Below are 22,183 nucleotides of genomic sequence, written 5' to 3' on the forward strand. Positions count from 1 at the left end.
CTGACGAAAGCGGACAAGAAAATGCTTACGGCACCTGGTATTCCCAGGCGGTCTCCCATCCAAGTACTAACCAGGCCCGACCCTGCTTAGCTTCCGAGATCAGACGAGATCGGGCGTGTTCAGAGTGGTATGGCCGTAAACGATTACTGCTGTCGCACACGGGCTATTTATAAATGCTAAAACATCACCAACGCTTCTTTTAATACAGTGTAAAAATGCTCTGTTGCAAGTCAAAGCCATGTATTCAAAATCTTAAGTAAAAGTACATAAGTAAATACATTTAAAGTTCCAAAAGTGAAAATACTTATTATGCAGAACGGCCCATTTTCAGAATAACATATACAGTATATATATAAAAACATTTTGAAGCATAAAGTAGAGTAAAATACAGTGGCTACTTTAGCAAATGTACTTGGTTACAGTCCACCACTGTAAAATTGGCTACATATTGCCTAATGACTAGAGCAGGAAATGTGTATCCATCTTCACACCGCCTATTGAATGTGATGGCTGGAAATGAGAGCAATTAAAATAGAAGTACAATACAGAGCACAAAGTCCAGACTGCCAAATAAAAGCATGTAGAATGTGTTCACTGGCTCTGTACTGTCCTGTCTCCACTACAGAAGGAGCAGCGCCCTCTGCTGACGAAAGCGGACAAGAAAATGCTTACGGCACCTGGTATTCCCAGGCGGTCTCCCATCCAAGTACTAACCAGGCCCGACCCTGCTTAGCTTCCGAGATCAGACGAGATCGGGCGCGTTCAGAGTGGTATGGCCGTAAACGATTACTGCTGTCGCACACGGGCTATTTATAAATGCTAAAACATCACCAACGCTTCTTTTAATACAGTGTAAAAATGCTCTGTTGCAAGTCAAAGCCATGTATTCAAAATCTTAAGTAAAAGTACATAAGTAAATACATTTAAAGTTCCAAAAGTGAAAATACTCATTATGCAGAACGGCCCATTTTCAGAATAACATATATATATATAAAAACATTTTGAAGCATAAAGTAGAGTAAAATACAGTGGCTACTTTAGCAAATGTACTTGGTTACAGTCCACCACTGTAAAATTGGCTACATATTGCCTAATGACGAGAGCAGGAAATGTGTATCCATCGGCAACACTGCATCTTCACACCGCCTATTGAATGTGATGGCTGGAAATGAGAGCAATTAAAATAGAAGTACAATACAGAGCACAAAGTCCAGACTGCCAAATAAAAGCATGTAGAATGTGTTCACTGGCTCTGTACTGTCCTGTCTCCACTACAGAAGGAGCAGCGCCCTCTGCTGACGAAAGCGGACAAGAAAATGGTTACGGCACCTGGTATTCCCAGGCGGTCTCCCATCCAAGTACTAACCAGGCCCGACCCTGCTTAGCTTCCGAGATCAGACGAGATCGGGCGTGTTCAGAGTGGTATGGCCGTAAACGATTACTGCTGTCGCACACGGGCTATTTATAAATGCTAAAACATCACCAACGCTTCTTTTAATACAGTGTAAAAATGCTCTGTTGCAAGTCAAAGCCATGTATTCAAAATCTTAAGTAAAAGTACATAAGTAAATACATTTAAAGTTCCAAAAGTGAAAATACTTATTATGCAGAACGGCCCATTTTCAGAATAACATATACAGTATATATATAAAAACATTTTGAAGCATAAAGTAGAGTAAAATACAGTGGCTACTTTAGCAAATGTACTTGGTTACAGTCCACCACTGTAAAATTGGCTACATATTGCCTAATGACTAGAGCAGGAAATGTGTATCCATCTTCACACCGCCTATTGAATGTGATGGCTGGAAATGAGAGCAATTAAAATAGAAGTACAATACAGAGCACAAAGTCCAGACTGCCAAATAAAAGCATGTAGAATGTGTTCACTGGCTCTGTACTGTCCTGTCTCCACTACAGAAGGAGCAGCGCCCTCTGCTGACGAAAGCGGACAAGAAAATGCTTACGGCACCTGGTATTCCCAGGCGGTCTCCCATCCAAGTACTAACCAGGCCCGACCCTGCTTAGCTTCCGAGATCAGACGAGATCGGGCGTGTTCAGAGTGGTATGGCCGTAAACGATTACTGCTGTCGCACACGGGCTATTTATAAATGCTAAAACGTCACCAACGCTTCTTTTAATACAGTGTAAAAATGCTCTGTTGCAAGTCAAATCCATGTATTCAAAATCTTAAGTAAAAGTACATAAGTAAATACATTTAAAGTTCCAAAAGTAAAAATACTCATTATGCAGAACGGCCCATTTTCAGAATAACATATATATATATAAAAACATTTTGAAGCATAAAGTAGAGTAAAATACAGTGGCTACTTTAGCAAATGTACTTGGTTACAGTCCACCACTGTAAAATTGGCTACATATTGCCTAATGACTAGAGCAGGAAATGTGTATCCATCTTCACACCGCCTATTGAATGTGATGGCTGGAAATGAGAGCAATTAAAATAGAAGTACAATACAGAGCACAAAGTCCAGACTGCCAAATAAAAGCATGTAGAATGTGTTCACTGGCTCTGTACTGTCCTGTCTCCACTACAGAAGGAGCAGCGCCCTCTGCTGACGAAAGCGGACAAGAAAATGCTTACGGCACCTGGTATTCCCAGGCGGTCTCCCATCCAAGTACTAACCAGGCCCGACCCTGCTTAGCTTCCGAGATCAGACGAGATCGGGCGTGTTCAGAGTGGTATGGCCGTAAACGATTACTGCTGTCGCACACGGGCTATTTATAAATGCTAAAACATCACCAACGCTTCTTTTAATACAGTGTAAAAATGCTCTGTTGCAAGTCAAAGCCATGTATTCAAAATCTTAAGTAAAAGTACATAAGTAAATACATTTAAAGTTCCAAAAGTAAAAATACTTATTATGCAGAACGGCCCATTTTCAGAATAACATATACAGTATATATATAAAAACATTTTGAAGCATAAAGTAGAGTAAAATACAGTGGCTACTTAGGCAAATGTACTTGGTAACAGTCCACCACTGTAAAATTGGCTACATATTGCCTAATGACTAGAGCAGGAAATGTGTATCCATCTTCACACCGCCTATTGAATGTGATGGCTGGAAATGAGAGCAATTAAAATAGAAGTACAATACAGAGCACAAAGTCCAGACTGCCAAATAAAAGCATGTAGAATGTGTTCACTGGCTCTGTACTGTCCTGTCTCCACTACAGAAGGAGCAGCGCCCTCTGCTGACGAAAGCGGACAAGAAAATGCTTACGGCACCTGGTATTCCCAGGCGGTCTCCCATCCAAGTACTAACCAGGCCCGACCCTGCTTAGCTTCCGAGATCAGACGAGATCAGGCGTGTTCAGAGTGGTATGGCCGTAAACGATTACTGCTGTCGCACACGGGCTATTTATAAATGCTAAAACATCACCAACGCTTCTTTTATTACAGTGTAAAAATGCTCTGTTGCAAGTCAAAGCCATGTATTCAAAATCTTAAGTAAAAGTACATAAGTAAATACATTTAAAGTTCCAAAAGTGAAAATACTTATTATGCAGAACAGCCCATTTTCAGAATAACATATACAGTATATATATAAAAACATTTTGAAGCATAAAGTAGAGTAAAATACAGTGGCTACTTTAGCAAATGTACTTGGTTACAGTCCACCACTGTAAAATTGGCTACATATTGCCTAATGACTAGAGCAGGAAATGTGTATCCATCTTCACACCGCCTATTGAATGTGATGGCTGGAAATGAGAGCAATTAAAATAGAAGTACAATACAGAGCACAAAGTCCAGACTGCCAAATAAAAGCATGTAGAATGTGTTCACTGGCTCTGTACTGTCCTGTCTCCACTACAGAAGGAGCAGCGCCCTCTGCTGACGAAAGCGGACAAGAAAATGCTTACGGCACCTGGTATTCCCAGGCGGTCTCCCATCCAAGTACTAACCAGGCCCGACCCTGCTTAGCTTCCGAGATCAGACGAGATCGAGCGTGTTCAGAGTGGTATGGCCGTAAACGACTACTGCTGTCGCACACGGGCTATTTATAAATGCTAAAACATCACCAACGCTTCTTTTAATACAGTGTAAAAATGCTCTGTTGCAAGTCAAAGCCATGTATTCAAAATCTTAAGTAAAAGTACATAAGTAAATACATTTAAAGTTCCAAAAGTGAAAATACTTATTATGCAGAACGGCCCATTTTCAGAATAACATATACAGTATATATATAAAAACATTTTGAAGCATAAAGTAGAGTAAAATACAGTGGCTACTTTAGCAAATGTACTTGGTTACAGTCCACCACTGTAAAATTGGCTACATATTGCCTAATGACTAGAGCAGGAAATGTGTATCCATCTTCACACCGCCTATTGAATGTGATGGCTGGAAATGAGAGCAATTAAAATAGAAGTACAATACAGAGCACAAAGTCCAGACTGCCAAATAAAAGCATGTAGAATGTGTTCACTGGCTCTGTACTGTCCTGTCTCCACTACAGAAGGAGCAGCGCCCTCTGCTGACGAAAGCGGACAAGAAAATGCTTACGGCACCTGGTATTCCCAGGCGGTCTCCCATCCAAGTACTAACCAGGCCCGACCCTGCTTAGCTTCCGAGATCAGACGAGATCGGGCGTGTTCAGAGTGGTATGGCCGTAAACGATTACTGCTGTCGCACACGGGCTATTTATAAATGCTAAAACATCACCAACGCTTCTTTTAATACAGTGTAAAAATGCTCTGTTGCAAGTCAAAGCCATGTATTCAAAATCTTAAGTAAAAGTACATAAGTAAATACATTTAAAGTTCCAAAAGTAAAAATACTCATTATGCAGAACGGCCCATTTTCAGAATAACATATATATATATAAAAACATTTTGAAGCATAAAGTAGAATACAATACAGTGGCTACTTTAGCAAATGTACTTGGTTACAGTCCACCACTGTAAAATTGGCTACATATTGCCTAATGACTAGAGCAGGAAATGTGTATCCATCTTCACACCGCCTATTGAATGTGATGGCTGGAAATGAGAGCAATTAAAATAGAAGTACAATACAGAGCACAAAGTCCAGACTGCCAAATAAAAGCATGTAGAATGTGTTCACTGGCTCTGTACTGTCCTGTCTCCACTACAGAAGGAGCAGCGCCCTCTGCTGACGAAAGCGGACAAGAAAATGCTTACGGCACCTGGTATTCCCAGGCGGTCTCCCATCCAAGTACTAACCAGGCCCGACCCTGCTTAGCTTCCGAGATCAGACGAGATCGGGCGTGTTCAGAGTGGTATGGCCGTAAACGATTACTGCTGTCGCACACGGGCTATTTATAAATGCTAAAACATCACCAACGCTTCTTTTAATACAGTGTAAAAATGCTCTGTTGCAAGTCAAATCCATGTATTCAAAATCTTAAGTAAAAGTACATAAGTAAATACATTTAAAGTTCCAAAAGTAAAAATACTCATTATGCAGAACGGCCCATTTTCAGAATAACATATATATATATAAAAACATTTTGAAGCATAAAGTAGAGTAAAATACAGTGGCTACTTTAGCAAATGTACTTGGTTACAGTCCACCACTGTAAAATTGGCTACATATTGCCTAATGACGAGAGCAGGAAATGTGTATCCATCGGCAACACTGCATCTTCACACCGCCTATTGAATGTGATGGCTGGAAATGAGAGCAATTAAAATAGAAGTACAATACAGAGCACAAAGTCCAGACTGCCAAATAAAAGCATGTAGAATGTGTTCACTGGCTCTGTACTGTCCTGTCTCCACTACAGAAGGAGCAGCGCCCTCTGCTGACGAAAGCGGACAAGAAAATGCTTACGGCACCTGGTATTCCCAGGCGGTCTCCCATCCAAGTACTAACCAGGCCCGACCCTGCTTAGCTTCCGAGATCAGACGAGATCGGGCGTGTTCAGAGTGGTATGGCCGTAAACGATTACTGCTGTCGCACACGGGCTATTTATAAATGCTAAAACATCACCAACGCTTCTTTTAATACAGTGTAAAAATGCTCTGTTGCAAGTCAAAGCCATGTATTCAAAATCTTAAGTAAAAGTACATAAGTAAATACATTTAAAGTTCCAAAAGTAAAAATACTTATTATGCAGAACGGCCCATTTTCAGAATAACATATACAGTATATATATAAAAACATTTTGAAGCATAAAGTAGAGTAAAATACAGTGGCTACTTAGGCAAATGTACTTGGTAACAGTCCACCACTGTAAAATTGGCTACATATTGCCTAATGACTAGAGCAGGAAATGTGTATCCATCTTCACACCGCCTATTGAATGTGATGGCTGGAAATGAGAGCAATTAAAATAGAAGTACAATACAGAGCACAAAGTCCAGACTGCCAAATAAAAGCATGTAGAATGTGTTCACTGGCTCTGTACTGTCCTGTCTCCACTACAGAAGGAGCAGCGCCCTCTGCTGACGAAAGCGGACAAGAAAATGCTTACGGCACCTGGTATTCCCAGGCGGTCTCCCATCCAAGTACTAACCAGGCCCGACCCTGCTTAGCTTCCGAGATCAGACGAGATCAGGCGTGTTCAGAGTGGTATGGCCGTAAACGATTACTGCTGTCGCACACGGGCTATTTATAAATGCTAAAACATCACCAACGCTTCTTTTATTACAGTGTAAAAATGCTCTGTTGCAAGTCAAAGCCATGTATTCAAAATCTTAAGTAAAAGTACATAAGTAAATACATTTAAAGTTCCAAAAGTGAAAATACTTATTATGCAGAACAGCCCATTTTCAGAATAACATATACAGTATATATATAAAAACATTTTGAAGCATAAAGTAGAGTAAAATACAGTGGCTACTTTAGCAAATGTACTTGGTTACAGTCCACCACTGTAAAATTGGCTACATATTGCCTAATGACTAGAGCAGGAAATGTGTATCCATCTTCACACCGCCTATTGAATGTGATGGCTGGAAATGAGAGCAATTAAAATAGAAGTACAATACAGAGCACAAAGTCCAGACTGCCAAATAAAAGCATGTAGAATGTGTTCACTGGCTCTGTACTGTCCTGTCTCCACTACAGAAGGAGCAGCGCCCTCTGCTGACGAAAGCGGACAAGAAAATGCTTACGGCACCTGGTATTCCCAGGCGGTCTCCCATCCAAGTACTAACCAGGCCCGACCCTGCTTAGCTTCCGAGATCAGACGAGATCGAGCGTGTTCAGAGTGGTATGGCCGTAAACGACTACTGCTGTCGCACACGGGCTATTTATAAATGCTAAAACATCACCAACGCTTCTTTTAATACAGTGTAAAAATGCTCTGTTGCAAGTCAAAGCCATGTATTCAAAATCTTAAGTAAAAGTACATAAGTAAATACATTTAAAGTTCCAAAAGTGAAAATACTTATTATGCAGAACGGCCCATTTTCAGAATAACATATACAGTATATATATAAAAACATTTTGAAGCATAAAGTAGAGTAAAATACAGTGGCTACTTTAGCAAATGTACTTGGTTACAGTCCACCACTGTAAAATTGGCTACATATTGCCTAATGACTAGAGCAGGAAATGTGTATCCATCTTCACACCGCCTATTGAATGTGATGGCTGGAAATGAGAGCAATTAAAATAGAAGTACAATACAGAGCACAAAGTCCAGACTGCCAAATAAAAGCATGTAGAATGTGTTCACTGGCTCTGTACTGTCCTGTCTCCACTACAGAAGGAGCAGCGCCCTCTGCTGACGAAAGCGGACAAGAAAATGCTTACGGCACCTGGTATTCCCAGGCGGTCTCCCATCCAAGTACTAACCAGGCCCGACCCTGCTTAGCTTCCGAGATCAGACGAGATCGGGCGTGTTCAGAGTGGTATGGCCGTAAACGATTACTGCTGTCGCACACGGGCTATTTATAAATGCTAAAACATCACCAACGCTTCTTTTAATACAGTGTAAAAATGCTCTGTTGCAAGTCAAAGCCATGTATTCAAAATCTTAAGTAAAAGTACATAAGTAAATACATTTAAAGTTCCAAAAGTAAAAATACTCATTATGCAGAACGGCCCATTTTCAGAATAACATATATATATATAAAAACATTTTGAAGCATAAAGTAGAATACAATACAGTGGCTACTTTAGCAAATGTACTTGGTTACAGTCCACCACTGTAAAATTGGCTACATATTGCCTAATGACTAGAGCAGGAAATGTGTATCCATCTTCACACCGCCTATTGAATGTGATGGCTGGAAATGAGAGCAATTAAAATAGAAGTACAATACAGAGCACAAAGTCCAGACTGCCAAATAAAAGCATGTAGAATGTGTTCACTGGCTCTGTACTGTCCTGTCTCCACTACAGAAGGAGCAGCGCCCTCTGCTGACGAAAGCGGACAAGAAAATGCTTACGGCACCTGGTATTCCCAGGCGGTCTCCCATCCAAGTACTAACCAGGCCCGACCCTGCTTAGCTTCCGAGATCAGACGAGATCGGGCGTGTTCAGAGTGGTATGGCCGTAAACGATTACTGCTGTCGCACACGGGCTATTTATAAATGCTAAAACATCACCAACGCTTCTTTTAATACAGTGTAAAAATGCTCTGTTGCAAGTCAAATCCATGTATTCAAAATCTTAAGTAAAAGTACATAAGTAAATACATTTAAAGTTCCAAAAGTAAAAATACTCATTATGCAGAACGGCCCATTTTCAGAATAACATATATATATATAAAAACATTTTGAAGCATAAAGTAGAGTAAAATACAGTGGCTACTTTAGCAAATGTACTTGGTTACAGTCCACCACTGTAAAATTGGCTACATATTGCCTAATGACGAGAGCAGGAAATGTGTATCCATCGGCAACACTGCATCTTCACACCGCCTATTGAATGTGATGGCTGGAAATGAGAGCAATTAAAATAGAAGTACAATACAGAGCACAAAGTCCAGACTGCCAAATAAAAGCATGTAGAATGTGTTCACTGGCTCTGTACTGTCCTGTCTCCACTACAGAAGGAGCAGCGCCCTCTGCTGACGAAAGCGGACAAGAAAATGCTTACGGCACCTGGTATTCCCAGGCGGTCTCCCATCCAAGTACTAACCAGGCCCGACCCTGCTTAGCTTCCGAGATCAGACGAGATCGGGCGTGTTCAGAGTGGTATGGCCGTAAACGATTACTGCTGTCGCACACGGGCTATTTATAAATGCTAAAACATCACCAACGCTTCTTTTAATACAGTGTAAAAATGCTCTGTTGCAAGTCAAAGCCATGTATTCAAAATCTTAAGTAAAAGTACATAAGTAAATACATTTAAAGTTCCAAAAGTGAAAATACTTATTATGCAGAACGGCCCATTTTCAGAATAACATATACAGTATATATATAAAAACATTTTGATGCATAAAGTAGAGTAAAATACAGTGGCTACTTTAGCAAATGTACTTGGTTACAGTCCACCACTGTAAAATTGGCTACATATTGCCTAATGACTAGAGCAGGAAATGTGTATCCATCTTCACACCGCCTATTGAATGTGATGGCTGGAAATGAGAGCAATTAAAATAGAAGTACAATACAGAGCACAAAGTCCAGACTGCCAAATAAAAGCATGTAGAATGTGTTCACTGGCTCTGTACTGTCCTGTCTCCACTACAGAAGGAGCAGCGCCCTCTGCTGACGAAAGCGGACAAGAAAATGCTTATGGCACCTGGTATTCCCAGGCGGTCTCCCATCCAAGTACTAACCAGGCCCGACCCTGCTTAGCTTCCGAGATCAGACGAGATCGGGCGTGTTCAGAGTGGTATGGCCGTAAACGATTACTTCTGTCGCACACGGGCTATTTATAAATGCTAAAACGTCACCAACGCTTCTTTTAATACAGTGTAAAAATGCTCTGTTGCAAGTCAAATCCATGTATTCAAAATCTTAAGTAAAAGTACATAAGTAAATACATTTAAAGTTCCAAAAGTAAAAATACTCATTATGCAGAACGGCCCATTTTCAGAATAACATATATATATATAAAAACATTTTGAAGCATAAAGTAGAGTAAAATACAGTGGCTACTTTAGCAAATGTACTTGGTTACAGTCCACCACTGTAAAATTGGCTACATATTGCCTAATGACTAGAGCAGGAAATGTGTATCCATCTTCACACCGCCTATTGAATGTGATGGCTGGAAATGAGAGCAATTAAAATAGAAGTACAATACAGAGCACAAAGTCCAGACTGCCAAATAAAAGCATGTAGAATGTGTTCACTGGCTCTGTACTGTCCTGTCTCCACTACAGAAGGAGCAGCGCCCTCTGCTGACGAAAGCGGACAAGAAAATGCTTACGGCACCTGGTATTCCCAGGCGGTCTCCCATCCAAGTACTAACCAGGCCCGACCCTGCTTAGCTTCCGAGATCAGACGAGATCGGGCGTGTTCAGAGTGGTATGGCCGTAAACGATTACTGCTGTCGCACACGGGCTATTTATTAATGCTAAAACGTCACCAACGCTTCTTTTAATACAGTGTAAAAATGCTCTGTTGCAAGTCAAATCCATGTATTCAAAATCTTAAGTAAAAGTACATAAGTAAATACATTTAAAGTTCCAAAAGTAAAAATACTCATTATGCAGAACGGCCCATTTTCAGAATAACATATATATATATAAAAACATTTTGAAGCATAAAGTAGAGTAAAATACAGTGGCTACTTTAGCAAATGTACTTGGTTACAGTCCACCACTGTAAAATTGGCTACATATTGCCTAATGACTAGAGCAGGAAATGTGTATCCATCTTCACACCGCCTATTGAATGTGATGGCTGGAAATGAGAGCAATTAAAATAGAAGTACAATACAGAGCACAAAGTCCAGACTGCCAAATAAAAGCATGTAGAATGTGTTCACTGGCTCTGTACTGTCCTGTCTCCACTACAGAAGGAGCAGCGCCCTCTGCTGACGAAAGCGGACAAGAAAATGCTTACGGCACCTGGTATTCCCAGGCGGTCTCCCATCCAAGTACTAACCAGGCCCGACCCTGCTTAGCTTCCGAGATCAGACGAGATCGGGCGTGTTCAGAGTGGTATGGCCGTAAACGATTACTGCTGTCGCACACGGGCTATTTATAAATGCTAAAACATCACCAACGCTTCTTTTAATACAGTGTAAAAATGCTCTGTTGCAAGTCAAAGCCATGTATTCAAAATCTTAAGTAAAAGTACATAAGTAAATACATTTAAAGTTCCAAAAGTAAAAATACTCATTATGCAGAACGGCCCATTTTCAGAATAACATATATATATATAAAAACATTTTGAAGCATAAAGTAGAGTAAAATACAGTGGCTACTTTAGCAAATGTACTTGGTTACAGTCCACCACTGTAAAATTGGCTACATATTGCCTAATGACTAGAGCAGGAAATGTGTATCCATCTTCACACCGCCTATTGAATGTGATGGCTGGAAATGAGAGCAATTAAAATAGAAGTACAATACAGAGCACAAAGTCCAGACTGCCAAATAAAAGCATGTAGAATGTGTTCACTGGCTCTGTACTGTCCTGTCTCCACTACAGAAGGAGCAGCGCCCTCTGCTGACGAAAGCGGACAAGAAAATGCTTACGGCACCTGGTATTCCCAGGCGGTTTCCCATCCAAGTACTAACCAGGCCCGACCCTGCTTAGCTTCCGAGATCAGAAGAGATCGGGCGTGTTCAGAGTGGTATGGCCGTAAACGATTACTGCTGTCGCACACGGGCTATTTATAAATGCTAAAACATCACCAACGCTTCTTTTAATACAGTGCAAAAATGCTCTGTTGCAAGTCAAATCCATGTATTCAAAATCTTAAGTAAAAGTACATAAGTAAATACATTTAAAGTTCCAAAAGTAAAAATACTCATTATGCAGAACGGCCCATTTTCAGAATAACATATATATATATAAAAACATTTTGAAGCATAAAGTAGAGTAAAATACAGTGGCTACTTTAGCAAATGTACTTGGTTACAGTCCACCACTGTAAAATTGGCTACATATTGCCTAATGACGAGAGCAGGAAATGTGTATCCATCGGCAACACTGCATCTTCACACCGCCTATTGAATGTGATGGCTGGAAATGAGAGCAATTAAAATAGAAGTACAATACAGAGCACAAAGTCCAGACTGCCAAATAAAAGCATGTAGAATGTGTTCACTGGCTCTGTACTGTCCTGTCTCCACTACAGAAGGAGCAGCGCCCTCTGCTGACGAAAGCGGACAAGAAAATGCTTACGGCACCTGGTATTCCCAGGCGGTCTCCCATCCAAGTACTAACCAGGCCCGACCCTGCTTAGCTTCCGAGATCAGACGAGATCGGGCGTGTTCAGAGTGGTATGGCCGTAAACGATTACTGCTGTCGCACACGGGCTATTTATAAATGCTAAAACATCACCAACGCTTCTTTTAATACAGTGTAAAAATGCTCTGTTGCAAGTCAAATCCATGTATTCAAAATCTTAAGTAAAAGTACATAAGTAAATACATTTAAAGTTCCAAAAGTAAAAATACTCATTATGCAGAACGGCCCATTTTCAGAATAACATATATATATATAAAAACATTTTGAAGCATAAAGTAGAGTAAAATACAGTGGCTACTTTAGCAAATGTACTTGGTTACAGTCCACCACTGTAAAATTGGCTACATATTGCCTAATGACGAGAGCAGGAAATGTGTATCCATCGGCAACACTGCATCTTCACACCGCCTATTGAATGTGATGGCTGGAAATGAGAGCAATTAAAATAGAAGTACAATACAGAGCACAAAGTCCAGACTGCCAAATAAAAGCATGTAGAATGTGTTCACTGGCTCTGTACTGTCCTGTCTCCACTACAGAAGGAGCAGCGCCCTCTGCTGACGAAAGCGGACAAGAAAATGCTTACGGCACCTGGTATTCCCAGGCGGTCTCCCATCCAAGTACTAACCAGGCCCGACCCTGCTTAGCTTCCGAGATCAGACGAGATCGGGCGTGTTCAGAGTGGTATGGCCGTAAACGATTACTGCTGTCGCACACGGGCTATTTATAAATGCTAAAACATCACCAACGCTTCTTTTAATACAGTGTAAAAATGCTCTGTTGCAAGTCAAATCCATATATTCAAAATCTTAAGTAAAAGTACATAAGTAAATACATTTAAAGTTCCAAAAGTGAAAATACTTATTATGCAGAACGGCCCATTTTCAGAATAACATATACAGTATATATATAAAAACATTTTGAAGCATAAAGTAGAGTAAAATACAGTGGCTACTTAGGCAAATGTACTTGGTTACAGTCCACCACTGTAAAATTGGCTACATATTGCCTAATGACTAGAGCAGGAAATGTGTATCCATCTTCACACCGCCTATTGAATGTGATGGCTGGAAATGAGAGCAATTAAAATAGAAGTACAATACAGAGCACAAAGTCCAGACTGCCAAATAAAAGCATGTAGAATGTGTTCACTGGCTCTGTACTGTCCTGTCTCCACTACAGAAGGAGCAGCGCCCTCTGCTGACGAAAGCGGACAAGAAAATGCTTACGGCACCTGGTATTCCCAGGCGGTCTCCCATCCAAGTACTAACCAGGCCCGACCCTGCTTAGCTTCCGAGATCAGACGAGATCGGGCGTGTTCAGAGTGGTATGGCCGTAAACGATTACTGCTGTCGCACACGGGCTATTTATAAATGCTAAAACATCACCAACGCTTCTTTTAATACAGTGTAAAAATGCTCTGTTGCAAGTCAAAGCCATGTATTCAAAATCTTAAGTAAAAGTACATAAGTAAATACATTTAAAGTTCCAAAAGTGAAAATACTTATTATGCAGAACGGCCCATTTTCAGAATAACATATACAGTATATATATAAAAACATTTTGAAGCATAAAGTAGAGTAAAATACAGTGGCTACTTTAGCAAATGTACTTGGTTACAGTCCACCACTGTAAAATTGGCTACATATTGCCTAATGACTAGAGCAGGAAATGTGTATCCATCTTCACACCGCCTATTGAATGTGATGGCTGGAAATGAGAGCAATTAAAATAGAAGTACAATACAGAGCACAAAGTCCAGACTGCCAAATAAAAGCATGTAGAATGTGTTCACTGGCTCTGTACTGTCCTGTCTCCACTACAGAAGGAGCAGCGCCCTCTGCTGACGAAAGCGGACAAGAAAATGCTTACGGCACCTGGTATTCCCAGGCGGTCTCCTATCCAAGTACTAACCAGGCCCGACCCTGCTTAGCTTCCGAGATCAGACGAGGTCGGGCGTGTTCAGAGTGGGATGGCCGTAAACAATTACTGCTGTCGCACACGGGCTATTTATAAATGCTAAAACATCACCAACGCTTCTTTTAATACAGTGTAAAAATGCTCTGTTGCAAGTCAAATCCATGTATTCAAAATCTTAAGTAAAAGTACATAAGTAAATACATTTAAAGTTCCAAAAGTAAAAATACTCATTATGCAGAACGGCCCATTTTCAGAATAACATATATATATATAAAAACATTTTGAAGCATAAAGTAGAGTAAAATACAGTGGCTACTTTAGCAAATGTACTTGGTTACAGTCCACCACTGTAAAATTGGCTACATATTGCCTAATGACGAGAGCAGGAAATGTGTATCCATCGGCAACACTGCATCTTCACACCGCCTATTGAATGTGATGGCTGGAAATGAGAGCAATTAAAATAGAAGTACAATACAGAGCACAAAGTCCAGACTGCCAAATAAAAGCATGTAGAATGTGTTCACTGGCTCTGTACTGTCCTGTCTCCACTACAGAAGGAGCAGCGCCCTCTGCTGACGAAAGCGGACAAGAAAATGCTTACGGCACGTGGTATTCCCAGGCGGTCTCCCATCCAAGTACTAACCAGGCCCGACCCTGCTTAGCTTCCGAGATCAGACGAGATCGGGCGTGTTCAGAGTGGTATGGCCGTAAACGATTACTGCTGTCGCACACGGGCTATTTATAAATGCTAAAACATCACCAACGCTTCTTTTAATACAGTGTAAAAATGCTCTGTTGCAAGTCAAAGCCATGTATTCAAAATCTTAAGTAAAAGTACATAAGTAAATACATTTAAAGTTCCAAAAGTAAAAATACTCATTATGCAGAACGGCCCATTTTCAGAATAACATATATATATATAAAAACATTTTGAAGCATAAAGTAGAGTAAAATACAGTGGCTACTTTAGCAAATGTACTTGGTTACAGTCCACCACTGTAAAATTGGCTACATATTGCCTAATGACTAGAGCAGGAAATGTGTATCCATCTTCACACCGCCTATTGAATGTGATGGCTGGAAATGAGAGCAATTAAAATAGAAGTACAATACAGACCACAAAGTCCAGACTGCCAAATAAAAGCATGTAGAATGTGTTCACTGGCTCTGTACTGTCCTGTCTCCACTACAGAAGGAGCAGCGCCCTCTGCTGACGAAAGCGGACAAGAAAATGCTTACGGCACCTGGTATTCCCAGGCGGTCTCCCATCCAAGTACTAACCAGGCCCGACCCTGCTTAGCTTCCGAGATCAGACGAGATCGGGCGTGTTCAGAGTGGTATGGCCGTAAACGATTACTGCTGTCGCACACGGGCTATTTATAAATGCTAAAACATCACCAACGCTTCTTTTAATACAGTGTAAAAATGCTCTGTTGCAAGTCAAAGCCATGTATTCAAAATCTTAAGTAAAAGTACATAAGTAAATACATTTAAAGTTCCAAAAGTAAAAATACTCATTATGCAGAACGGCCCATTTTCAGAATAACATATATATATATAAAAACATTTTGAAGCATAAAGTAGAATACAATACAGTGGCTACTTTAGCAAATGTACTTGGTTACAGTCCACCACTGTAAAATTGGCTACATATTGCCTAATGACTAGAGCAGGAAATGTGTATCCATCTTCACACCGCCTATTGAATGTGATGGCTGGAAATGAGAGCAATTAAAATAGAAGTACAATACAGAGCACAAAGTCCAGACTGCCAAATAAAAGCATGTAGAATGTGTTCACTGGCTCTGTACTGTCCTGTCTCCACTACAGAAGGAGCAGCGCCCTCTGCTGACGAAAGCGGACAAGAAAATGCTTACGGCACCTGGTATTCCCAGGCGGTCTCCCATCCAAGTACTAACCAGGCCCGACCCTGCTTTGCTTCCGAGATCAGACGAGATCAGGCGTGTTCAGAGTGGTATGGCCGTAAACGATTACTGCTGTCGCACACGAGCTATTTATAAATGCTAAAACATCACCAACGCTTCTTTTAATACAGTGTAAAAATGCTCTGTTGCAAGTCAAAGCCATGTATTCAAAATCTTAAGTAAAAGTACATAAGTAAATACATTTAAAGTTCCAAAAGTGAAAATACTTATTATGCAGAACGGCCCATTTTCAGAATAACATATACAGTATATATATAAAAACATTTTGAAGCATAAAGTAGAGTAAAATACAGTGGCTACTTTAGCAAATGTACTTGGTTACAGTCCACCACTGTAAAATTGGCTACATATTGCCTAATGACTAGAGCAGGAAATGTGTATCCATCGGCAACACTGCATCTTCACACCGCCTATTGAATGTGATGGCTGGAAATGAGAGCAATTAAAATAGAAGTACAATACAGAGCACAAAGTCCAGACTGCCAAATAAAAGCATGTAGAATGTGTTCACTGGCTCTGTACTGTCCTGTCTCCACTACAGAAGGAGCAGCGCCCTCTGCTGACGAAAGCGGACAAGAAAATGCTTACGGCACCTGGTATTCCCAGGCGGTCTCCCATCCAAGTACTAACCAGGCCCGACCCTGCTTAGCTTCCGAGATCAGACGAGATCGGGCGTGTTCAGAGTGGTATGGCCGTAAACGATTACTGCTGTCGCACACGGGCTATTTATAAATGCTAAAACATCACCAACGCTTCTTTTAATACAGTGTAAAAATGCTCTGTTGCAAGTCAAAGCCATGTATTCAAAATCTTAAGTAAAAGTACATAAGTAAATACATTTAAAGTTCCAAAAGTGAAAATACTTATTATGCAGAACGGCCCATTTTCAGAATAACATATACAGTATATATATAAAAACATTTTGAAGCATAAAGTAGAGTAAAATACAGTGGCTACTTTAGCAAATGTACTTGGTTACAGTCCACCACTGTAAAATTGGCTACATATTGCCTAATGACTAGAGCAGGAAATGTGTATCCATCTTCACACCGCCTATTGAATGTGATGGCTGGAAATGAGAGCAATTAAAATAGAAGTACAATACAGAGCACAAAGTCCAGACTGCCAAATAAAAGCATGTAGAATGTGTTCACTGGCTCTGTACTGTCCTGTCTCCACTACAGAAGGAGCAGCGCCCTCTGCTGACGAAAGCGGACAAGAAAATGCTTACGGCACCTGGTATTCCCAGGCGGTCTCCCATCCAAGTACTAACCAGGCCCGACCCTGCTTAGCTTCCGAGATCAGACGAGATCGGGCGTGTTCAGAGTGGTATGGCCGTAAACGATTACTGCTGTCGCACACGGGCTATTTATAAATGCTAAAACATCACCAACGCTTCTTTTAATACAGTGTAAAAATGCTCTGTTGCAAGTCAAAGCCATGTATTCAAAATCTTAAGTAAAAGTACATAAGTAAATACATTTAAAGTTCCAAAAGTGAAAATACTTATTATGCAGAACGGCCCATTTTCAGAATAACATATACAGTATATATATAAAAACATTTTGAAGCATAAAGTAGAGTAAAATACAGTGGCTACTTAGGCAAATGTACTTGGTTACAGTCCACCACTGTAAAATTGGCTACATATTGCCTAATGACTAGAGCAGGAAATGTGTATCCATCTTCACACCGCCTATTGAATGTGATGGCTGGAAATGAGAGCAATTAAAATAGAAGTACAATACAGAGCACAAAGTCCAGACTGCCAAATAAAAGCATGTAGAATGTGTTCACTGGCTCTGTACTGTCCTGTCTCCACTACAGAAGGAGCAGCGCCCTCTGCTGACGAAAGCGGACAAGAAAATGCTTATGGCACCTGGTATTCCCAGGCGGTCTCCCATCCAAGTACTAACCAGGCCCGACCCTGCTTAGCTTCCGAGATCAGACGAGATCGGGCGTGTTCAGAGTGGTATGGCCGTAAACGATTACTGCTGTCGCACACGGGCTATTTATAAATGCTAAAACATCACCAACGCTTCTTTTAATACAGTGTAAAAATGCTCTGTTGCAAGTCAAAGCCATGTATTCAAAATCTTAAGTAAAAGTACATAAGTAAATACATTTAAAGTTCCAAAAGTGAAAATACTTATTATGCAGAACGGCCCATTTTCAGAATAACATATACAGTATATATATAAAAACATTTTGAAGCATAAAGTAGAGTAAAATACAGTGGCTACTTTAGCAAATGTAGTTGGTTACAGTCCACCACTGTAAAATTGGCTACATATTGCCTAATGACTAGAGCAGGAAATGTGTATCCATCTTCACACCGCCTATTGAATGTGATGGCTGGAAATGAGAGCAATTAAAATAGAAGTACAATACAGAGCACAAAGTCCAGACTGCCAAATAAAAGCATGTAGAATGTGTTCACTGGCTCTGTACTGTCCTGTCTCCACTACAGAAGGAGCAGCGCCCTCTGCTGACGAAAGCGGACAAGAAAATGCTTACGGCACCTGGTATTCCCAGGCGGTCTCCCATCCAAGTACTAACCAGGCCCGACCCTGCTTAGCTTCCGAGATCAGACGAGATCGGGCGTGTTCAGAGTGGTATGGCCGTAAACGATTACTGCTGTCGCACACGGGCTATTTATAAATGCTAAAACATCACCAACGCTTCTTTTAATACAGTGTAAAAATGCTCTGTTGCAAGTCAAAGCCATGTATTCAAAATCTTAAGTAAAAGTACATAAGTAAATACATTTAAAGTTCCAAAAGTGAAAATACTTATTATGCAGAACGGCCCATTTTCAGAATAACATATACAGTATATATATAAAAACATTTTGAAGCATAAAGTAGAGTAAAATACAGTGGCTACTTAGGCAAATGTACTTGGTTACAGTCCACCACTGTAAAATTGGCTACATATTGCCTAATGACTAGAGCAGGAAATGTGTATCCATCTTCACACCGCCTATTGAATGTGATGGCTGGAAATGAGAGCAATTAAAATAGAAGTACAATACAGAGCACAAAGTCCAGACTGCCAAATAAAAGCATGTAGAATGTGTTCACTGGCTCTGTACTGTCCTGTCTCCACTACAGAAGGAGCAGCGCCCTCTGCTGACGAAAGCGGACAAGAAAATGCTTATGGCACCTGGTATTCCCAGGCGGTCTCCCATCCAAGTACTAACCAGGCCCGACCCTGCTTAGCTTCCGAGATCAGACGAGATCGGGCGTGTTCAGAGTGGTATGGCCGTAAACGATTACTGCTGTCGCACACGGGCTATTTATAAATGCTAAAACATCACCAACGCTTCTTTTAATACAGTGTAAAAATGCTCTGTTGCAAGTCAAAGCCATGTATTCAAAATCTTAAGTAAAAGTACATAAGTAAATACATTTAAAGTTCCAAAAGTGAAAATACTTATTATGCAGAACGGCCCATTTTCAGAATAACATATACAGTATATATATAAAAACATTTTGAAGCATAAAGTAGAGTAAAATACAGTGGCTACTTTAGCAAATGTACTTGGTTACAGTCCACCACTGTAAAATTGGCTACATATTGCCTAATGACTAGAGCAGGAAATGTGTATCCATCTTCACACCGCCTATTGAATGTGATGGCTGGAAATGAGAGCAATTAAAATAGAAGTACAATACAGAGCACAAAGTCCAGACTGCCAAATAAAAGCATGTAGAATGTGTTCACTGGCTCTGTACTGTCCTGTCTCCACTACAGAAGGAGCAGCGCCCTCTGCTGACGAAAGCGGACAAGAAAATGCTTACGGCACCTGGTATTCCCAGGCGGTCTCCCATCCAAGTACTAACCAGGCCCGACCCTGCTTAGCTTCCGAGATCAGACGAGATCGGGCGTGTTCAGAGTGGTATGGCCGTAAACGATTACTGCTGTCGCACACGGGCTATTTATAAATGTTAAAACATCACCAACGCTTCTTTTAATACAGTGTAAAAATGCTCTGTTGCAAGTCAAAGCCATGTATTCAAAATCTTAAGTAAAAGTACATAAGTAAATACATTTAAAGTTCCAAAAGTGAAAATACTTATTATGCAGAACGGCCCATTTTCAGAATAACATATACAGTATATATATAAAAACATTTTGAAGCATAAAGTAGAGTAAAATACAGTGGCTACTTAGGCAAATGTACTTGGTTACAGTCCACCACTATAAAATTGGCTACATATTGCCTAATGACTAGAGCAGGAAATGTGTATCCATCTTCACACCGCCTATTGAATGTGATGGCTGGAAATGAGAGCAATTAAAATAGAAGTACAATACAGAGCACAAAGTCCAGACTGCCAAATAAAAGCATGTAGAATGTGTTCACTGGCTCTGTACTGTCCTGTCTCCACTACAGAAGGAGCAGCGCCCTCTGCTGACGAAAGCGGACAAGAAAATGCTTACGGCACCTGGTATTCCCAGGCGGTCTCCCATCCAAGTACTAACCAGGCCCGACCCTGCTTAGCTTCCGAGATCAGACGAGATCGGGCGTGTTCAGAGTGGTATGGCCGTAAACGATTACTGCTGTCGCACACGGGCTATTTATAAATGCTAAAACATCACCAACGCTTCTTTTAATACAGTGTAAAAATGCTCTGTTGCAAGTCAAAGCCATGTATTCAAAATCTTAAGTAAAAGTACATAAGTAAATACATTTAAAGTTCCAAAAGTGAAAATACTTATTATGCAGAACGGCCCATTTTCAGAATAACATATACAGTATATATATAAAAACATTTTGAAGCATAAAGTAGAGTAAAATACAGTGGCTACTTAGGCAAATGTACTTGGTTACAGTCCACCACTGTAAAATTGGCTACATATTGCCTAATGACTAGAGCAGGAAATGTGTATCCATCTTCACACCGCCTATTGAATGTGATGGCTGGAAATGAGAGCAATTAAAATAGAAGTACAATACAGAGCACAAAGTCCAGACTGCCAAATAAAAGCATGTAGAATGTGTTCACTGGCTCTGTACTGTCCTGTCTCCACTACAGAAGGAGCAGCGCCCTCTGCTGACGAAAGCGGACAAGAAAATGCTTATGGCACCTGGTATTCCCAGGCGGTCTCCCATCCAAGTACTAACCAGGCCCGACCCTGCTTAGCTTCCGAGATCAGACGAGATCGGGCGTGTTCAGAGTGGTATGGCCGTAAACGATTACTGCTGTCGCACACGGGCTATTTATAAATGCTAAAACATCACCAACGCTTCTTTTAATACAGTGTAAAAATGCTCTGTTGCAAGTCAAAGCCATGTATTCAAAATCTTAAGTAAAAGTACATAAGTAAATACATTTAAAGTTCCAAAAGTGAAAATACTTATTATGCAGAACGGCCCATTTTCAGAATAACATATACAGTATATATATAAAAACATTTTGAAGCATAAAGTAGAGTAAAATACAGTGGCTACTTTAGCAAATGTACTTGGTTACAGTCCACCACTGTAAAATTGGCTACATATTGCCTAATGACTAGAGCAGGAAATGTGTATCCATCTTCACACCGCCTATTGAATGTGATGGCTGGAAATGAGAGCAATTAAAATAGAAGTACAATACAGAGCACAAAGTCCAGACTGCCAAATAAAAGCATGTAGAATGTGTTCACTGGCTCTGTACTGTCCTGTCTCCACTACAGAAGGAGCAGCGCCCTCTGCTGACGAAAGCGGACAAGAAAATGCTTACGGCACGTGGTATTCCCAGGCGGTCTCCCATCCAAGTACTAACCAGGCCCGACCCTGCTTAGCTTCCGAGATCAGACGAGATCGGGCGTGTTCAGAGTGGTATGGCCGTAAACGATTACTGCTGTCGCACACGGGCTATTTATAAATGCTAAAACATCACCAACGCTTCTTTTAATACAGTGTAAAAATGCTCTGTTGCAAGTCAAAGCCATGTATTCAAAATCTTAAGTAAAAGTACATAAGTAAATACATTTAAAGTTCCAAA

General features: G+C 40.7%; 35 non-coding genes across 35 annotated transcripts; all 35 read right to left on the reverse strand.

Annotated features, from left to right (window-relative positions):
- Window positions 1-22: 22 nt before the first annotated feature.
- On the reverse strand, window positions 23-141 carry LOC139293337 (5S ribosomal RNA). The gene has a single exon (XR_011597953.1). It is a non-coding gene; the product is annotated as a 5S ribosomal RNA (ribosomal RNA).
- A 524-nt stretch (window positions 142-665) lies between these two features.
- LOC139293392 (5S ribosomal RNA) lies at window positions 666-784 on the reverse strand. The gene has a single exon (XR_011598004.1). It is a non-coding gene; the product is annotated as a 5S ribosomal RNA (ribosomal RNA).
- Window positions 785-1,317: 533 nt separating this feature from the next.
- Window positions 1,318-1,436, reverse strand: LOC139293536 (5S ribosomal RNA). The gene has a single exon (XR_011598141.1). It is a non-coding gene; the product is annotated as a 5S ribosomal RNA (ribosomal RNA).
- A 524-nt stretch (window positions 1,437-1,960) lies between these two features.
- LOC139293338 (5S ribosomal RNA) lies at window positions 1,961-2,079 on the reverse strand. Its single transcript, XR_011597954.1, has one exon. It is a non-coding gene; the product is annotated as a 5S ribosomal RNA (ribosomal RNA).
- Window positions 2,080-2,598: 519 nt separating this feature from the next.
- On the reverse strand, window positions 2,599-2,717 carry LOC139293340 (5S ribosomal RNA). The gene has a single exon (XR_011597955.1). It is a non-coding gene; the product is annotated as a 5S ribosomal RNA (ribosomal RNA).
- A 524-nt stretch (window positions 2,718-3,241) lies between these two features.
- Window positions 3,242-3,360, reverse strand: LOC139293560 (5S ribosomal RNA). Its single transcript, XR_011598164.1, has one exon. It is a non-coding gene; the product is annotated as a 5S ribosomal RNA (ribosomal RNA).
- Window positions 3,361-3,884: 524 nt separating this feature from the next.
- LOC139293549 (5S ribosomal RNA) lies at window positions 3,885-4,003 on the reverse strand. The gene has a single exon (XR_011598153.1). It is a non-coding gene; the product is annotated as a 5S ribosomal RNA (ribosomal RNA).
- Window positions 4,004-4,527: 524 nt separating this feature from the next.
- LOC139293341 (5S ribosomal RNA) lies at window positions 4,528-4,646 on the reverse strand. The gene has a single exon (XR_011597956.1). It is a non-coding gene; the product is annotated as a 5S ribosomal RNA (ribosomal RNA).
- A 519-nt stretch (window positions 4,647-5,165) lies between these two features.
- On the reverse strand, window positions 5,166-5,284 carry LOC139293342 (5S ribosomal RNA). The gene has a single exon (XR_011597957.1). It is a non-coding gene; the product is annotated as a 5S ribosomal RNA (ribosomal RNA).
- A 533-nt stretch (window positions 5,285-5,817) lies between these two features.
- Window positions 5,818-5,936, reverse strand: LOC139293343 (5S ribosomal RNA). Its single transcript, XR_011597958.1, has one exon. It is a non-coding gene; the product is annotated as a 5S ribosomal RNA (ribosomal RNA).
- Window positions 5,937-6,460: 524 nt separating this feature from the next.
- Window positions 6,461-6,579, reverse strand: LOC139293561 (5S ribosomal RNA). Its single transcript, XR_011598165.1, has one exon. It is a non-coding gene; the product is annotated as a 5S ribosomal RNA (ribosomal RNA).
- A 524-nt stretch (window positions 6,580-7,103) lies between these two features.
- LOC139293550 (5S ribosomal RNA) lies at window positions 7,104-7,222 on the reverse strand. Its single transcript, XR_011598154.1, has one exon. It is a non-coding gene; the product is annotated as a 5S ribosomal RNA (ribosomal RNA).
- A 524-nt stretch (window positions 7,223-7,746) lies between these two features.
- Window positions 7,747-7,865, reverse strand: LOC139293344 (5S ribosomal RNA). Its single transcript, XR_011597959.1, has one exon. It is a non-coding gene; the product is annotated as a 5S ribosomal RNA (ribosomal RNA).
- Window positions 7,866-8,384: 519 nt separating this feature from the next.
- Window positions 8,385-8,503, reverse strand: LOC139293346 (5S ribosomal RNA). Its single transcript, XR_011597961.1, has one exon. It is a non-coding gene; the product is annotated as a 5S ribosomal RNA (ribosomal RNA).
- Window positions 8,504-9,036: 533 nt separating this feature from the next.
- On the reverse strand, window positions 9,037-9,155 carry LOC139293347 (5S ribosomal RNA). The gene has a single exon (XR_011597962.1). It is a non-coding gene; the product is annotated as a 5S ribosomal RNA (ribosomal RNA).
- A 524-nt stretch (window positions 9,156-9,679) lies between these two features.
- On the reverse strand, window positions 9,680-9,798 carry LOC139293579 (5S ribosomal RNA). The gene has a single exon (XR_011598182.1). It is a non-coding gene; the product is annotated as a 5S ribosomal RNA (ribosomal RNA).
- Window positions 9,799-10,317: 519 nt separating this feature from the next.
- On the reverse strand, window positions 10,318-10,436 carry LOC139293348 (5S ribosomal RNA). Its single transcript, XR_011597963.1, has one exon. It is a non-coding gene; the product is annotated as a 5S ribosomal RNA (ribosomal RNA).
- Window positions 10,437-10,955: 519 nt separating this feature from the next.
- Window positions 10,956-11,074, reverse strand: LOC139293349 (5S ribosomal RNA). The gene has a single exon (XR_011597964.1). It is a non-coding gene; the product is annotated as a 5S ribosomal RNA (ribosomal RNA).
- Window positions 11,075-11,593: 519 nt separating this feature from the next.
- On the reverse strand, window positions 11,594-11,712 carry LOC139293574 (5S ribosomal RNA). The gene has a single exon (XR_011598177.1). It is a non-coding gene; the product is annotated as a 5S ribosomal RNA (ribosomal RNA).
- A 533-nt stretch (window positions 11,713-12,245) lies between these two features.
- LOC139293350 (5S ribosomal RNA) lies at window positions 12,246-12,364 on the reverse strand. The gene has a single exon (XR_011597965.1). It is a non-coding gene; the product is annotated as a 5S ribosomal RNA (ribosomal RNA).
- Window positions 12,365-12,897: 533 nt separating this feature from the next.
- Window positions 12,898-13,016, reverse strand: LOC139293351 (5S ribosomal RNA). Its single transcript, XR_011597966.1, has one exon. It is a non-coding gene; the product is annotated as a 5S ribosomal RNA (ribosomal RNA).
- A 524-nt stretch (window positions 13,017-13,540) lies between these two features.
- LOC139293352 (5S ribosomal RNA) lies at window positions 13,541-13,659 on the reverse strand. Its single transcript, XR_011597967.1, has one exon. It is a non-coding gene; the product is annotated as a 5S ribosomal RNA (ribosomal RNA).
- A 524-nt stretch (window positions 13,660-14,183) lies between these two features.
- LOC139293683 (5S ribosomal RNA) lies at window positions 14,184-14,302 on the reverse strand. Its single transcript, XR_011598281.1, has one exon. It is a non-coding gene; the product is annotated as a 5S ribosomal RNA (ribosomal RNA).
- Window positions 14,303-14,835: 533 nt separating this feature from the next.
- LOC139293624 (5S ribosomal RNA) lies at window positions 14,836-14,954 on the reverse strand. The gene has a single exon (XR_011598226.1). It is a non-coding gene; the product is annotated as a 5S ribosomal RNA (ribosomal RNA).
- Window positions 14,955-15,473: 519 nt separating this feature from the next.
- Window positions 15,474-15,592, reverse strand: LOC139293353 (5S ribosomal RNA). The gene has a single exon (XR_011597968.1). It is a non-coding gene; the product is annotated as a 5S ribosomal RNA (ribosomal RNA).
- Window positions 15,593-16,111: 519 nt separating this feature from the next.
- On the reverse strand, window positions 16,112-16,230 carry LOC139293604 (5S ribosomal RNA). The gene has a single exon (XR_011598207.1). It is a non-coding gene; the product is annotated as a 5S ribosomal RNA (ribosomal RNA).
- Window positions 16,231-16,768: 538 nt separating this feature from the next.
- Window positions 16,769-16,887, reverse strand: LOC139293354 (5S ribosomal RNA). The gene has a single exon (XR_011597969.1). It is a non-coding gene; the product is annotated as a 5S ribosomal RNA (ribosomal RNA).
- A 524-nt stretch (window positions 16,888-17,411) lies between these two features.
- LOC139293356 (5S ribosomal RNA) lies at window positions 17,412-17,530 on the reverse strand. Its single transcript, XR_011597970.1, has one exon. It is a non-coding gene; the product is annotated as a 5S ribosomal RNA (ribosomal RNA).
- Window positions 17,531-18,054: 524 nt separating this feature from the next.
- Window positions 18,055-18,173, reverse strand: LOC139293581 (5S ribosomal RNA). The gene has a single exon (XR_011598184.1). It is a non-coding gene; the product is annotated as a 5S ribosomal RNA (ribosomal RNA).
- Window positions 18,174-18,697: 524 nt separating this feature from the next.
- LOC139293358 (5S ribosomal RNA) lies at window positions 18,698-18,816 on the reverse strand. Its single transcript, XR_011597972.1, has one exon. It is a non-coding gene; the product is annotated as a 5S ribosomal RNA (ribosomal RNA).
- A 524-nt stretch (window positions 18,817-19,340) lies between these two features.
- Window positions 19,341-19,459, reverse strand: LOC139293582 (5S ribosomal RNA). The gene has a single exon (XR_011598185.1). It is a non-coding gene; the product is annotated as a 5S ribosomal RNA (ribosomal RNA).
- A 524-nt stretch (window positions 19,460-19,983) lies between these two features.
- On the reverse strand, window positions 19,984-20,102 carry LOC139293359 (5S ribosomal RNA). Its single transcript, XR_011597973.1, has one exon. It is a non-coding gene; the product is annotated as a 5S ribosomal RNA (ribosomal RNA).
- Window positions 20,103-20,626: 524 nt separating this feature from the next.
- On the reverse strand, window positions 20,627-20,745 carry LOC139293360 (5S ribosomal RNA). Its single transcript, XR_011597974.1, has one exon. It is a non-coding gene; the product is annotated as a 5S ribosomal RNA (ribosomal RNA).
- Window positions 20,746-21,269: 524 nt separating this feature from the next.
- Window positions 21,270-21,388, reverse strand: LOC139293583 (5S ribosomal RNA). Its single transcript, XR_011598186.1, has one exon. It is a non-coding gene; the product is annotated as a 5S ribosomal RNA (ribosomal RNA).
- Window positions 21,389-21,912: 524 nt separating this feature from the next.
- On the reverse strand, window positions 21,913-22,031 carry LOC139293626 (5S ribosomal RNA). The gene has a single exon (XR_011598228.1). It is a non-coding gene; the product is annotated as a 5S ribosomal RNA (ribosomal RNA).
- Window positions 22,032-22,183: the final 152 nt, after the last annotated feature.

This window comes from Enoplosus armatus, chromosome 11 (genome assembly GCF_043641665.1).
Source record: "Enoplosus armatus isolate fEnoArm2 chromosome 11, fEnoArm2.hap1, whole genome shotgun sequence".
Taxonomy (NCBI): Eukaryota; Metazoa; Chordata; class Actinopteri; order Centrarchiformes; family Enoplosidae; genus Enoplosus; species Enoplosus armatus.